The sequence below is a fragment of the Palaemon carinicauda genome, chromosome 26 (genome assembly GCF_036898095.1).
Source record: "Palaemon carinicauda isolate YSFRI2023 chromosome 26, ASM3689809v2, whole genome shotgun sequence".
NCBI lineage: Eukaryota > Metazoa > Arthropoda > Malacostraca > Decapoda > Palaemonidae > Palaemon > Palaemon carinicauda.
The window spans coordinates 11,205,194-11,219,477 of NC_090750.1; the positions used below are offsets into that span (position 1 = coordinate 11,205,194).

Consider the following 14,284-nt stretch of genomic DNA (forward strand, 5'->3'; position numbering starts at 1 on the left):
ACAGAGGGTAGTCCGCAAACTAATCAATCACCTACCGTCATGACAAAGGGTATTCAGCAAACTAATCAACCACCTTCTGTCATGACAAAGGGTATTCTGCTAACTATTCAGTCATCTACTGTCATTACAAAGGGTATTACGTAAACTAATCAGTCACTAACCATCATTACAAAGGGTATTCTATAAATTAATCAATCACCTATCGTTATGACAAAGGGTAGTCCGCAAACTAATCAATCACCTACTGTCATGACAAAGGGTAGTCCACAAACTAATCAATTGCCTACCATCATTTTAAAAGGTATTTCGCAAACCAATCAATTGCCTACCGTCATGACAAAGAGTAGTCCGCAAACTATTCAATCACCTACCGTCATGACAAGGGGTATTCCGCAAACTATTCAATTGCGTACCATCATTTTAAAGGGTATTTCACAAACTAATCAATTAACTACCGTCGTGACAAAGGGTAGTCCGCACACTAATCAATTGCCTACCATCATTTTAACGGGTATTTCGCAAACTAATCAGTTGCCTACCATCAAGACAAAGGGTAGTTCGCAAACTAATTAATCACCTACCGTCATGACAAAGGGTAGTCCGAAAACTGATTAATTGCCTACCATCATTTTAAAGGGTATTTCACAAACCAATCAATTGCCTACCGTCATGACAAAGGGTAGTCCGCAAACTATTCAATCACCTACCGTCATGACAAAGGGTATTCCGCAAACTATTCAATTGCGTACCATCATTTTAAAGGGTCTTTCAGAAACTAATCAATTACTTACTGTCGTGACAAAGGGTAGTCCGCACACTAATCAATTGCCTACCATCATTTTAAAGGGTATTTCACAAACTAATCAGTTGACTACCGTCAAGATAAAGGGTAGTCCGCAAACTAATCAATCACCTACCGTCATGACAAAGGGTAGTCCGAAAACTGATTAATTGCCTACCGTCATGACAAAGGGTAGTCCGCAAACTAATCAATTACCTACCATCATGGCAAAGGGTAGTCCGCAAGCTAATCAGTTGCCTACCGTCAGGACAACGGGTAGTCCGCAAAATCAAATATATTGCCTACCGTCATGACAAAGGGTAGTCCGCAAACTAATCAATTGCCTACCATCATTTTAAAGGGTATTTCACAAACTAATCAGTTGCCTACCGTCATGACAAAGGGTAGTCTGCAAACTAATCAATCACCTACCGTCATGACAAAGGGTAGTCCGCAAACTAATCAATTGTCTACCATCATTTTAAAGGGTATTTCACAAACTAATCAGTTGGTTACCGTCATGACGAAGGTTAGTCCGCAAACTAATCAATCACCTACTGTCAAGACAAAGGGTATTCCACAAACCAATCAATTGCCTACCGTCATGACAAAGGGTATTCTGCAAACTAATCAATTGCCTACTTTCATTTTAAAGGGTATTTCGCAAACTAATCAGTAACCTACCATCATTACAAAGGGTATTCTACAAACTAATCAATCACCTATCGTCATGACAAAGGATAGTCTGCAAACTAATCAATCACCTACCGTCATTACAAAAGATATTTTGCAAATTAATCAATCACCTACCATCTTGACAAAGGGTAGTCCAAAAGCTAATCAATTGTCTACCATCATTTTAAAGGTATCTCGCAAACTAATCAGTTGCTCACCGACATGATAAAGGGTAGTCCGCAAACTAATCAATCACCTACCGTCATGACAAAGGGTATTCCGCAAACCAATCAATTGCCTACCATCATGACAAAGGATATTCCGCAAACTAATTTATTGTCTACCATCATTTTAAAGGGTATTTCGCAAACTAATTAGTCACCTACCATCATTACAAAGGGTATTCTACAAACTAATCAATCACCTATCGTCATGACAAAGGATAGTCTGTAAACTAATCAATTACCTACCGTCATGACAAAGGGTATTCTGAAAACTATTCAATCACCTACCATCATGACACAGGATAGTCCGAAAGCTAATCAATTGTCTACCATCATTTTAAAAGGTATTTCGCAAACTAATCAGTTGCTTACAGTCATGACAAAGGGTAGTCCGCGAACTGATCAATCACCTACCGTCATGACAAAGGGTATTCCGCAAACCATTCAATAGCCTACCGTCATGACAAAGGGTAGTCCGCAAACTAATCAATTATCTACCTTCATTTTAAAGGGTATTTCGCAAACTAATCAGTCACCTACCATCATTATAAAGGGTATTCTACAAACTAATCAATCACATATCATCATGACAAAGGATAGTCTGCAAACTAATCAATTACCTACTGTCATGACAAAGGGTATTCAGAAAACTAATCAATCACCTACCATCATGACAAAGGGTAGTCCGAAAGCTAATCAATTGTCTATCATCATTTTAAAGGGTATTTCGCAAACCAATCAGTTGCCTACCGTCATGACAAAGGGTACTCCGCAATCTAATCAATCACCTACCGTCATGACAAAGGGTATTCTGCAAACCAATCAATTGCCTACCTTCATGGAAAAGGGTATTCCGAAAACTAATCAGTCACCTACCATCATTACAAAGGGTATTCTATAAACTAATCAATCACATATCATCATGACAAAGGATAGTCTGCAAACTAATCAATCACCTATCGTCATTACAAAAGATATTTTGCAAATTAATCAATCACCTACCATCATGACAAAGTGTAGTCAAAAAGCTAATCAATTGTCTACCATCATTTCAAAGGGTATTTAGCAAACTAATCAGTTGCTCACTGTCATGATTAAGGGTTGTCCGCAAACTAATCAATCACCTACCGTTATGACAAAGGGTATTGCGCAAACCAATCAATTACCTACCGTCATGACAAAGGGTATTCTGCAAACTAATCAATTGTCTACCATCATTTTAAAGGGTATTTTGCAAACTAATCAGTCACCTACCATCACTACAAAGGGTATTCTACAAACTAATCAGTCACCTATCGTCATGACAAAGGATAGTCTGTAAACTAATCAATTACCTACCGTCATGACAAAGGGTATTCTGAAAACTAATAAATTACCTACCATCATGACACAGGGTAGTGCGAAAGCTAATCAATTGTCTACCATCATTTTAAAAGGTATTTCGCAAACTAATCAGTTGCTTACCGTCATGACAAAGGGTAGTCCGCAAACTGATCAATCACCTACCGTCATGACAAAGGGTATTCCGCAAACCAATCAATTGCCTACCGTCATGACAAAGGGTATTCCACAAACCAATCAATTGCCTACCGTCATGACAAAGTGTAGTCCGCAAACTAATCAATTGTCTACCATCATTTTAAAGGGTATTTTGCAAACTAATCAGTCTCCTACCATCATTACAAAGGGTATTCTACAAACTAATCAATCACATATCATCATGACAAAGGATAGGCCTAGTGTGCAAACTAATCAATTACCTACTGTCATGACAAAGGGTATTCAGAAAACTAATCAATCACAACATCATGACAAAGGGTAGTCCGAAAGTTAATCAATTGTCTACCATCATTTTAAAGGGTATTTCGCAAACTAATCAGTTGCTTACCGTCATGACAAAGGGTAGTCCGCAAACTAAGCAATCACCTACCGTCATGACAAAGGGTATTCCGCAAACCAATCAATTGCCTACCGTCATGACAAAGGGTATTCCGCAAACTACTCAATTGCCTACCATCATTTTAAAGGGTATTTCGCAAACTAATCAGTCACCTACCATCATTACAAAGGGTATTCCACAAACTAATCAATCACCTATCGTCCTGACATAGTCTGCAAACTAATCAATCACCTACCGTCATGACAAAGCGTATTCTGCAAACTAATCAATTGCCTACCCTCATGAAAAAGAGTATTCTGCAAACTAATCAATCAATCTATCACCTACCGTCATTAGAAAGAATTTTCTGCAAACTCTTCAATCACCTACCATCATAACAAAAGATATTTTGCAAACTAATCAATCACCTACCGTCATGACAAATGGTATTCTGAAAACTAATCAATCACCAACCGTCATGACAAAGGGTAGTCTGAAAGCTAGTCCCATGACGCAGGTGATGCACTTAACTGGCACAGAAATTTCCGACCGCCTGTCCTCCACTTGGAAGGTAAAAGATCCGAAATGCTAATGACTACAGTTGAAGCCAGCATGATGGTGTTGTCCATGGCTGCTTTACCCACGCTCAAGTAAAGAATAGTTCCCCCCAACTGAGGCACGGACAGCTTGGTGAGGGCGAAGGAAGACATGACGAAGAAGTAGCCGGGGTCTGTGTTGGGGTAGAAGAAGATAAACATTATGTTTTAAATGTTTAAAATATTTATTTGAAATCATTTTCTTGAGTGTTGTTAGGTTTATTATTATTATCATTATTGTTATTATTATTGTTATTATTGTTATCATTATTATTATCATAATTATTAATATTATTATCATTATTATTATTATTATCATTATTATTATTATTATTATTATTATTAGCTAAACTTCAAAACCCTAGTTTGATAAGCCGAAGGACTCCAACAGGGACAGATAGTTAGGATTAGAAAGGTTTATAGGCCACTCATGAATAGCAGAGGCAAGGGACAGTGACATTGCCCTATTAAGCAAACGATCAGCAACCAATCTCCTCACTCCACCCAAGCTAGGGCCAAGGAGGGCCAGGCAATGGCTGCTGATGATTCAGCTGATAGACCAATAGGCTCCCCCAAACCCCACACCTCCATAGCTTACAAGGATAGTGAGGTTGCAGTGACCAAAAGAACTAAAGAGTTTGAGCGGGACTCGACCCCCAGTCCGGCAATCACCAGGCGAGGACGCTGCCACCAGGCCACCACATCCCTAAAGGGCTATTTTTCCCTGTTGGAGCCCTTGGGCTTTCAGCAACCTGATTTTCCAACTAGGGTAGTAACTTAGCTAATAATAATAATAATAATAATAATAATAATAATAATAATAATAATAATAATAATAATAATAATAAATCCACAGGATTTCGGTTCACTAACTTTTGTCTATGTTCCCTTGACTATCAGGATCTCCATGGTACGGAGTCAGAGCTATTAAGACCATGAGGGACACGAGGAGATTGGAGGTTACAGCTGAATACACATCAAGCTTTATTTGTAATTTAAGTAAAAGCTGGGTTTACAATAAAGCTTAATATGAAATAAAAAGAGGCTGGGTTCAGAGTAATAAAGATAATAGCAGTAGTAGTAACAAAAATTATAATGTTATGTATGATTCTAGAATTGTGGGAATAATTCTGATTTATATTCTTTTTCTTAGATTTAGTTTAAAGGTTTATATTGTTGATAAATGCAGAGGCAAGGGGTAAGACAATGTGGCTTAGAGACTGACCATATATTATCATTATAATTATTAGTATTATTATTACTTGCTAAGCTACAATCCTAGTTGGAAAAGTAGGATGCTATAATCCCATGGCATCCCAAGGGGTAAATAGCCCAATGAGGACAAGAAAATAAGGAAACATGCAATAGTGTGCCAGAGTTTACCCTTAACCAAGAGAACTCTAATCCAGACCAGAGGAAGACCATGGTACAAAGGATATGGCACACCCCAAGACTTAAGAACAATAGTTTGATTTTGGTGTGTCATAGAAGACCTGCTTACTATGGCTAAAAAGTCTAAGCCTCTCTCCATCAAGATAGGACCAGGTAGAGCTAGGCAATGGCTGCTGACGATCAATAGCCCACAAGGATAATGAGATTGCAGTGGCCAAAGGAACTAATAAGTTTGAGCGGGACTCGAACCCCAGTCTGGCGATCACCAGGCAAGGGCGTTACCAACAAGCTACTTAAATCCTATTTATGAAAGATTTATTCTAATGTTGTCATTGTTCTTAAGAAATGTTATTTTAATTGCTCATTACTTTTCTTGCAGTTTATTTATTTCCCTATTTCCTTTCTTCACTGGGCTTTTTTTTACCCTGTTTGAGCCCTTGGGGTTAAGGGATACTGCTTTTCCTACTTGGGTTGTAGCTTAGCTAATAATAATAATAATAATAATAATAATAATAATAATAATAATAATAATAATAATAATAATAATAATAACTGCCTACCCACCATATCTCTGAAGCTTTTATAACTAGCTCGAGCAATCAAGAGACCAAACGTTGGTCCCAAAGTCCACGCCACCTGAGAAAGAAGAGTTAACGGATTGAATGTATTGAATGGATTATGATAGAATATTTATCACTAGCAATAAAGTTGGTAGTACATGAATGCAATTTTTGAAACGACAGCAGCAACGACACAAAGATGATTAAATTAATAATAAAGAGCTAGTGTCTAAGTGTCTGGCTATATATATATATATATATATATATATATATATATATATATATATATATATATATATATATATATATATATATATATATATATATATATATATATATATATATATATATATGTATATATATATATATATATATATATATATATATATATATATATATATATATATATATATATATATATATGTATATATAAATAATTTCTTTACATTTATACACAGCTTTCCCCGTCCTTCAGGTAGGGGAGAGGGAAAGTAGTCATACCCTGGTAAGGTGTGTGTATGTGCATACCTATCTAAATATATAGCTGTTATTTTTGAAGGTTCTTATACACTAGTATATATAATGATTTACTGATGAAGCTTTGAAATAATCGTTTGCCAATTTGATTTTTCTGCTCATAGAACTTCCTTAGTATTACAAGAGTTTCCTCACCTGCCCCAGAGCGTCCATCTATATGCTTGGCTCGGCAAAGTCATCAAAGTCAATATGCAAGACCATATTGAGCCCTATTCCGCTGTTTTCCAGCGGTAGACCAATGAGCATCATGGCAAACAGCATTGAAAGATACACGAAGGCAATGACCTTGGAGGTCATGCTTGTTCCCCAGGGGTCTCCCAACATCAGGAGGAAGAGGAGACCCAACCACAACAATATGAGGCTGATGCTTAGTTCCAAGCCGAGGACGTATCCTTCCTCCACTTTGAATGCCGCGAGGACTCTCGTTTTGAAAGGAGAACAAGAGAGAAGAGATGAGCCATCAGTACATCGCTGATATCGTTCTTTAACTAGGTCAAAAGTTTTAATATGCCGTTGCAGATTTACGATAAGTCAAACTTTAGTATCGTTGCATGTTTATGATAACTCACACTTTAGTATCATTGCAGTTTAACGATAACTGAAATTCTTGTATTGTTGCAGAATTACGATAAGTTAAACTCTACCATCATTGCAAGTTTATGATTGCTGAAACTCTAGTGTCATTGTAGATTTACGATAAGTTTTATTTTAAATTCAAATTTACAATATCACAAACTCTAGAATCATTGCAGATTTATGATAAGTCAAACTCTAGTCTCGTTGTAAGTTTACGATAGCTCAGACTCTAGTATCATTGCAGATTTACAATAAGTCAAATTTTGATATCATAGCAGATTTACCATAACACAAACTCTAGTATCATTGCAGATTTATGATAAGTCAAACTCCAGTATCGTTGTAAGTTTACGATAGCTTATACTCTAATATCATTGCAGACTTACGATAAGTTAAACTTTAATATCATAGCAGATTTACGATAACACAAACACTAGTATCTTTGCAGATTTACGATAAGTTAAATTTTAATATTATAGCAGATTTACGATAACAAAAACTCTAATACCATTGCAGATTTACAATAACTCAACCTCTAGTATTTTTGTATGTTTACAATAACTCAAACTCTACTATCATTGAATATTTACAATAAGTCAAATATTAATATCATATCAGATTTAAAATACCACAAACTCTAGTATCGTTGTAGATTTTCCATAACTCAAACTCTAGTATCATTGCAAGTTTTACGATAAGTGAAACTCTAGTATCATTGCAGATTTACGATAGCTGAAACTCTAATATCATTGCAGATTTATGATACCTCAAACTCTAGTATCGTTGCAGATTTACGAGAACTCAAACTCTTATCAATTGGAAAATAACTGAGAATCGTTTCCATTCCCACCAATATTGGTTTCATGAGTGTTTCTGATTCTACACAAATAGTAAAAATTTAAGATATGGCCAAGACACCTACCGATTTAACACCTCTTCTTAAAGCTATCTTTCATTATGGAATATTTACTAAGTGTAAATATAATGAACTTACAGAGAATAGTATTCGGAGGGAATCATGACATTCAGCCCTGTCGTGTTGATAGTGTCCACTCCGCAGCAGTAACTGAAGTTGTGGAGACAATGCGTCCAGGGCAGTTCTGTCTGAAAGCAGTCAAAGAAGTACAAGATTGACCAGCAGAAGACGGTGGCACTGTAGAGCATCAATATGAAACAGGCGGCTACCATGCCTACGCCGATGCCTGGAAGGGGATTTGTTTAGTTTTTATGTGATTGTTTTATATACAGTCTATACAGCCTCCTGGCTAGTACAGCGGTAACGTGTTTGCCTAGCATTCGCATGGTAGCAGATCGATCCCCGCCCAGGATCTAAGTTTAAGCTGTTTACTGGGGAGACTACTGCTTTGGTAGGGCACCACAGTGGGGTGTTGGGCTGGCCCGGCTGACGTTCTGGTGAGCATTTATTCTAATGGAACTAGAACTGAAATCAGACACCTTTACCATTTTAACCTTTATACAGTATATATCATCATCATCTACGCCTATTGATGCAATGGGCCTCAAAAATAAAGAATAATTCAAGAACATCTCGAAATATACATGGAAATCTCTTCTCCTCCATGACTGACAAAATCTATAGAGAATTCATAGGCTAGATGAATCAAAAGATACCCAGTTCCTAGTCTATGTATATCATCATCAGCCGTTGCTAGTACACTATAGGAAAAAGTCTTCGGACATGTCCTTCCACTCCCGTCTGTTTATGGTCTTTCTATGTCAGTCTGTATACAAAATTTTTTTAGCTCGTTAATTCATCGTCTTCTCTTCCTTTCCCTGCTTCGTTTGTAATCTCTATGGACCCATTCTGCCAGATATATATATATATATATATATATATATATATATATATATATATATATATATATATATATATATAGAGTCTTGGGTAGAGCCATAACCTTTGTACCATGGTTTTCCACTGTCTGGGGGAAGAGTCCTCTTACTTGAGGGTACACTTGGCACACTATTCTATCTTACTTCTCTTCCTCTTTTTCCGAGTTTTTATAGTTTATATATGAAAGATTATTTTAATGTTGCTACTGTTCTTAGAATATTTTATTTTAATTGTTCATTTCTTCTCCTGCAGTTTATTCATTTCCTTTTCTTCACTGGGCTATTTTTCCCTGTTGGAGCCTTTGGCCTTATAGCATCCTGCTTTTCCAACGAGGGTTGTAGCTTAGCGAGTAATATATATATATATATATATATATATATATATATATATATATATATATATATATATATATATATATATGTATATATATATATATATATATATAATATATATATATATATATATATATATATATATATATATATATATATATATATATATATATATATATATATATATATATATATATATATATATATATATATATATATATATATATATATATATATATATATATATATATATATATATATATATATATATATATATATATACATATATATATATATATATATATATATATATATATATATATATATATATATATATATATATATATATATATATACATATATATATGTATATATATATATATATATATATATATATATATATATATATATATATATATGTATATGCATATATATATATATATAAATATATATATATATATATATATATATATATATATATATATATATATATATATATATATATATGTGTGTGTGTGTGTGTGTGTATATATGTATATATATATATATATATATATATATATATATATATATATATATATATATATATATATGTATTTATATATATATATATATATATATATATATATATATATATATATATATATATAGATATATATATATATATATATATATATATATATATATATATATATATATATATATTATTACTTGCTAAGCTGCAACCTTAGTTGGAAAAGCAGAATGCTATAAGCCCAAGGGCTCCAACTGGGAAAATAGTAAAGGGAGTAAAGGGAAAAAGGAAAAAATGAAAGAAATCTATAGATAGTAAGGGCATTTGGAAGGAGAAACTAGTAAAAGAAAAAAAAACGATAGTTTTCAGCATGAATCATGGAAACGTGGCTTCAAGCAGTTCTAATTTACAGTCCAGAAGGCTTTATGAGCTTGTAAAGAAGTCGGAAATCATAAAATGACTAAAATTTATCAATATTATTGCTAGAGTTTTGAAAATGAGACCAGATCAAATGGAAGATGCCAAAACGTTTCTAGCTTATGTTCTGAAAATGAGGAACAGTAACTCAAAAAGTGAAAATCTTAAGTAAATAAACAACAACATACAAATAAAAATGTGTTTACCTCTAATATAGGGTACCATAATTAAATTGATTGATGTCTATAGGCTTGCAAAAAAAAATATTTATTTGAAAGAGAATATCAAAGGATATAAAGTGAAGACTGGAAGTACAAAATTCTAAGATAATTTAAAAGATTAATTTTGGCTACATTTAACGAGTTCGAAATACATTGAACATTAATTCCCTTAAAAAAAACCAATGGTGCTCTGTTAAAAAAGATATGTATGTTTTGATCTGAAACAAACTGATTTCTGTGTAATTTCCTGGATCACTAGCAAGGGCCGCTAACCTTTAAGCAGAGGAAAACACCTGAAAATTGTAATGGTACCCAGTGAAGAGTATTGCGCCATTATTTCTTCGAGAAGACACATGGGCATTGCGAACAATACAATGATCACCGTGTAGATGAGAAAGAAGCCCACTCGTTAATGCAAAAGCAAGGGAGTAGAAGGCAGACTCTTAAAAAACCAACTGAATAAAAGGTCCAAGATATTTTATAAAAAAATTCAAGATTTTGAAAAATATATATTATTTTGAATATAGTTTTAGATATTAGAATGCTTATGAAGTTTCACAAGTATTCTCCCAGATATCTTTCCAGGAAAATTTTCAAGGTTTTGAAAAATAGATATTATTTTGAATATAGTTTTAGACAGTAGAATACGTATAAAGTTTCACAGATATTCTCCAAGATATCATTCCAGGAAAAAATTTCAAGGTTTTGAAAAATAGATACTATTTTGAATATAGTTTTAGATATTAGAATGCTTATTTAGTTTCATAGATATTCTGTTTCTTGAAAACAAATTACCAATGGACAATTGAAAGTCTTAAATAAATGTTAAATCTAAAAGAATAAAACAAGAGGACAATCATGTTGAATACATTGGTCATACTATATTCATATTAGGAAACCAGTCAAGTTTATTGTTGTTTGTTTGGCCTTATGTATAATAAAAGACATTCTCTCTCTAACTTTGTGCAACAAAAATATAAGTGCTACTTACATTCAGAGTCAGCGCCGCCCCATTTATAGGCGAGAGCGGGCGTTCTGAAGATGGCAGGAGATGCAGTCGCTAGGTGAAAATGGTGAAGGACGTTCATGAATCCGTATTTTAGAATAGGTTCTTCCTCCTTGATGGATTCTGTCCCTGTGACTTCGGAGGTGGATCCAGAATGATTTTCATTGTCCTTGATATCTTCCCCTATCTCTCGACTGTGATGGGCCTGTCCAATTTCATGTTAGGTTAGGTTTGGTTAGGAATTTGCTTTCTATTTCAAAAAATTATAAGGTCAGGTTAAGAATTAGCCTTCCATTTCAAGATATTATTAGATTAGGTTAAGAATTTGCCTTCCATTTCAAGATATTATTAGATTAGGTTAAGAATTTGCCTTCCATTTCAAGATATTATTAGGTTATGTTGAGAATTTGCCATCCATTTCAAGATATTATTATGTTAGGTTAAGAATTTGCCTTCCATTTCAAGATATTATTAGGTTATGTTGAGAATTTGCCATCCATTTCAAGATATTATTAGGTTAGGTTAAGAATTTGTCTTCCATTTTAATATATTGTTAGGTTAGGTTAGGAATTTTCCTTCCATTTCTAAATATTATGAAGTTAGTCTAAGAATTTTCCTTAAACTTCAGAATAATAGGATAGGATATGTTAGGAATTTTCCTTCCATTTCAGAACATTATAAAGTTAGGTTAGGTTAGGAATTTCCTTCCATTTCAGAATTTATCAACTTAGGTTAGGCTAGGAATTTTCTTCCATTTCAGATATTATTAACTTAGGTTGGGAATTTTTCTTCCATTTCAGAATATTATTAAGTTAGGTTAGACTAGGAATTTTTCTTCCATTTCAGAAGATTATTAGGTTAGGTTGGCTTATATTAGTTTAAGAATTTACCTTCCATTTTAGAATGATCTGGGATCTCTTTCTTTGTATTTCAAGGCACAGACCTCTCAAGTTTCGTTTTAATTATAATGAGAAGAATTATTTAAAAACTGTAAATAAGTTAATAGAAAGCTTTTGTAACAGGAATCAAAAGTAGTTGATGTAGAAATCTTCGTTAGTTCATGAAAAGAAACCATGAGGGAATTTAAATCCTTTTTGCCATGCCAGGCAGTCTTATTTTACTCTTAACTCCACTGCGTACTTGTACTTTAATGTGTGTTCTTCACAATCTAATGGATCTATTCTTGGGTCTTGCCTCACCTGTCTACCAAGCTTGGTAAAAATATGTACAGCAGTTTTTTGGGGGGTAAAGTTGCTCACAAACAATCAAGTGAATAAACAGACACGGTTGAATACATACTCTTCGCATTTGGCAAAGGCAATGAGAAGCAAATCCGTGTGTATTTTACTCGGAAGTGTGTAGTGTCTGCTTGCACCGGTAACCCCCCAATAGTAGATGTTCTCGAAATCGAAATACTGTTTGGCGTCATACTAACGAAGGAGATGGCGTCGTCCTTATTCTCTTCCACCTCCAAGAGCATCGTGCCTCCGGGCATCTTCACAAGTCCTGATAACAAATTTATAAAATGTCTCTAGTAACTCCAGTTGATTTACAAATATTGATGTTATGTTGTACACATTTTTGCTTTTGAAGGGGTTGACATCTTGAAGGTGGATTTTTAGGATGATGGGATAGGGGAAAAGTAAAACACTAAACCACATGCCAGTCCAAACATTCCAATTTTCGAGGTTTTTCGAGATTTTGAAGGGGTAGAGGAAGATGAGGTGAGGAGATTCGTCTCACTCTGTTACCGAAAGACTGGACTGTCAGTATGTTGGTTGCTCTGGAAGTGCCACTCACTGAGGACTGGCAATCTAATGACTCCATCTGCAGGATTAAAAGAAAAAACAAAATATATAAACGATTCAACAATCAACTTTTTTCATCAGGAAATTGCTATTTACTGTTTTGTTCTTGTGCAGGGAAGGGGATAAAGAAAAAGAGATAAAATTTTTACAAGTACCTTACTTTAAAATATCTACTTTAGTGAGCTATGCATTACATAAAGTAAACTTAAGAAAATAAACTTTAACTGCCTATCATTTTAGACATATTCTTTTTTTTTACTGAGAACCTACATTTTCCTGTAACTTAGGTAAACAGTACAAGCAAGCAGGTGATTCATATACCACTTTTGTGCGTAAAAGAAGTTAATGCATAAATCATTATGGTCATTTTGTGTGTGTCTGTAACCTTACCATCCTTGTTAGCTAAGGTTGGGGAGTTTGGAGGAGCCTATAGATCTACCTGGTGAGTCATCAGCAGCCATTACCTGGCAATCTCTGGGCAAATAGGGGGCTTGGGCGTTGATCATGTGTATATAAGGTAGTCTCCAGTGTATTGTCCTACTAAGGCATTGTCACTGCCCCTTGCCTCTGGGAGTGTTTTGTTGCCATGCCAATAACTATGAAGTCCTATTTTTTAAATTGATTTTTAGTCCTAGGGAATTTAGCAGCTGTCAGTTATACCCAGTTTATCTACGGAGAGTTAGTGCTAATAGATTCACAAGATTAAAGGTTACCCATCAGATATTTGTCCTTAATGACTCAAAATGAAGGTGATCTAAAAAGATTACCTTTTTCAGCTCAAGAATAATTTGAACGAACAAATTTGAAAAATGCAATCATTTCCATCTCAATTTTGGGCCCACAATTCCATTTCCCTTTAGGGTACATTTCAATGCTTGGAAAGTGAACCGAAACTCGTTGATAGTTCTATT

The 14,284-nt window shown here is 34.3% G+C and overlaps 1 pseudogene; it reads right to left on the reverse strand.

Moving 5' to 3' along the window:
- Positions 1–13,392, reverse strand: part of LOC137619780 (sodium- and chloride-dependent taurine transporter-like) — a 34,793-nt pseudogene extending 21,401 nt beyond the window's left edge.
- Between the last annotated feature and the right edge of the window lie 892 nt (positions 13,393–14,284).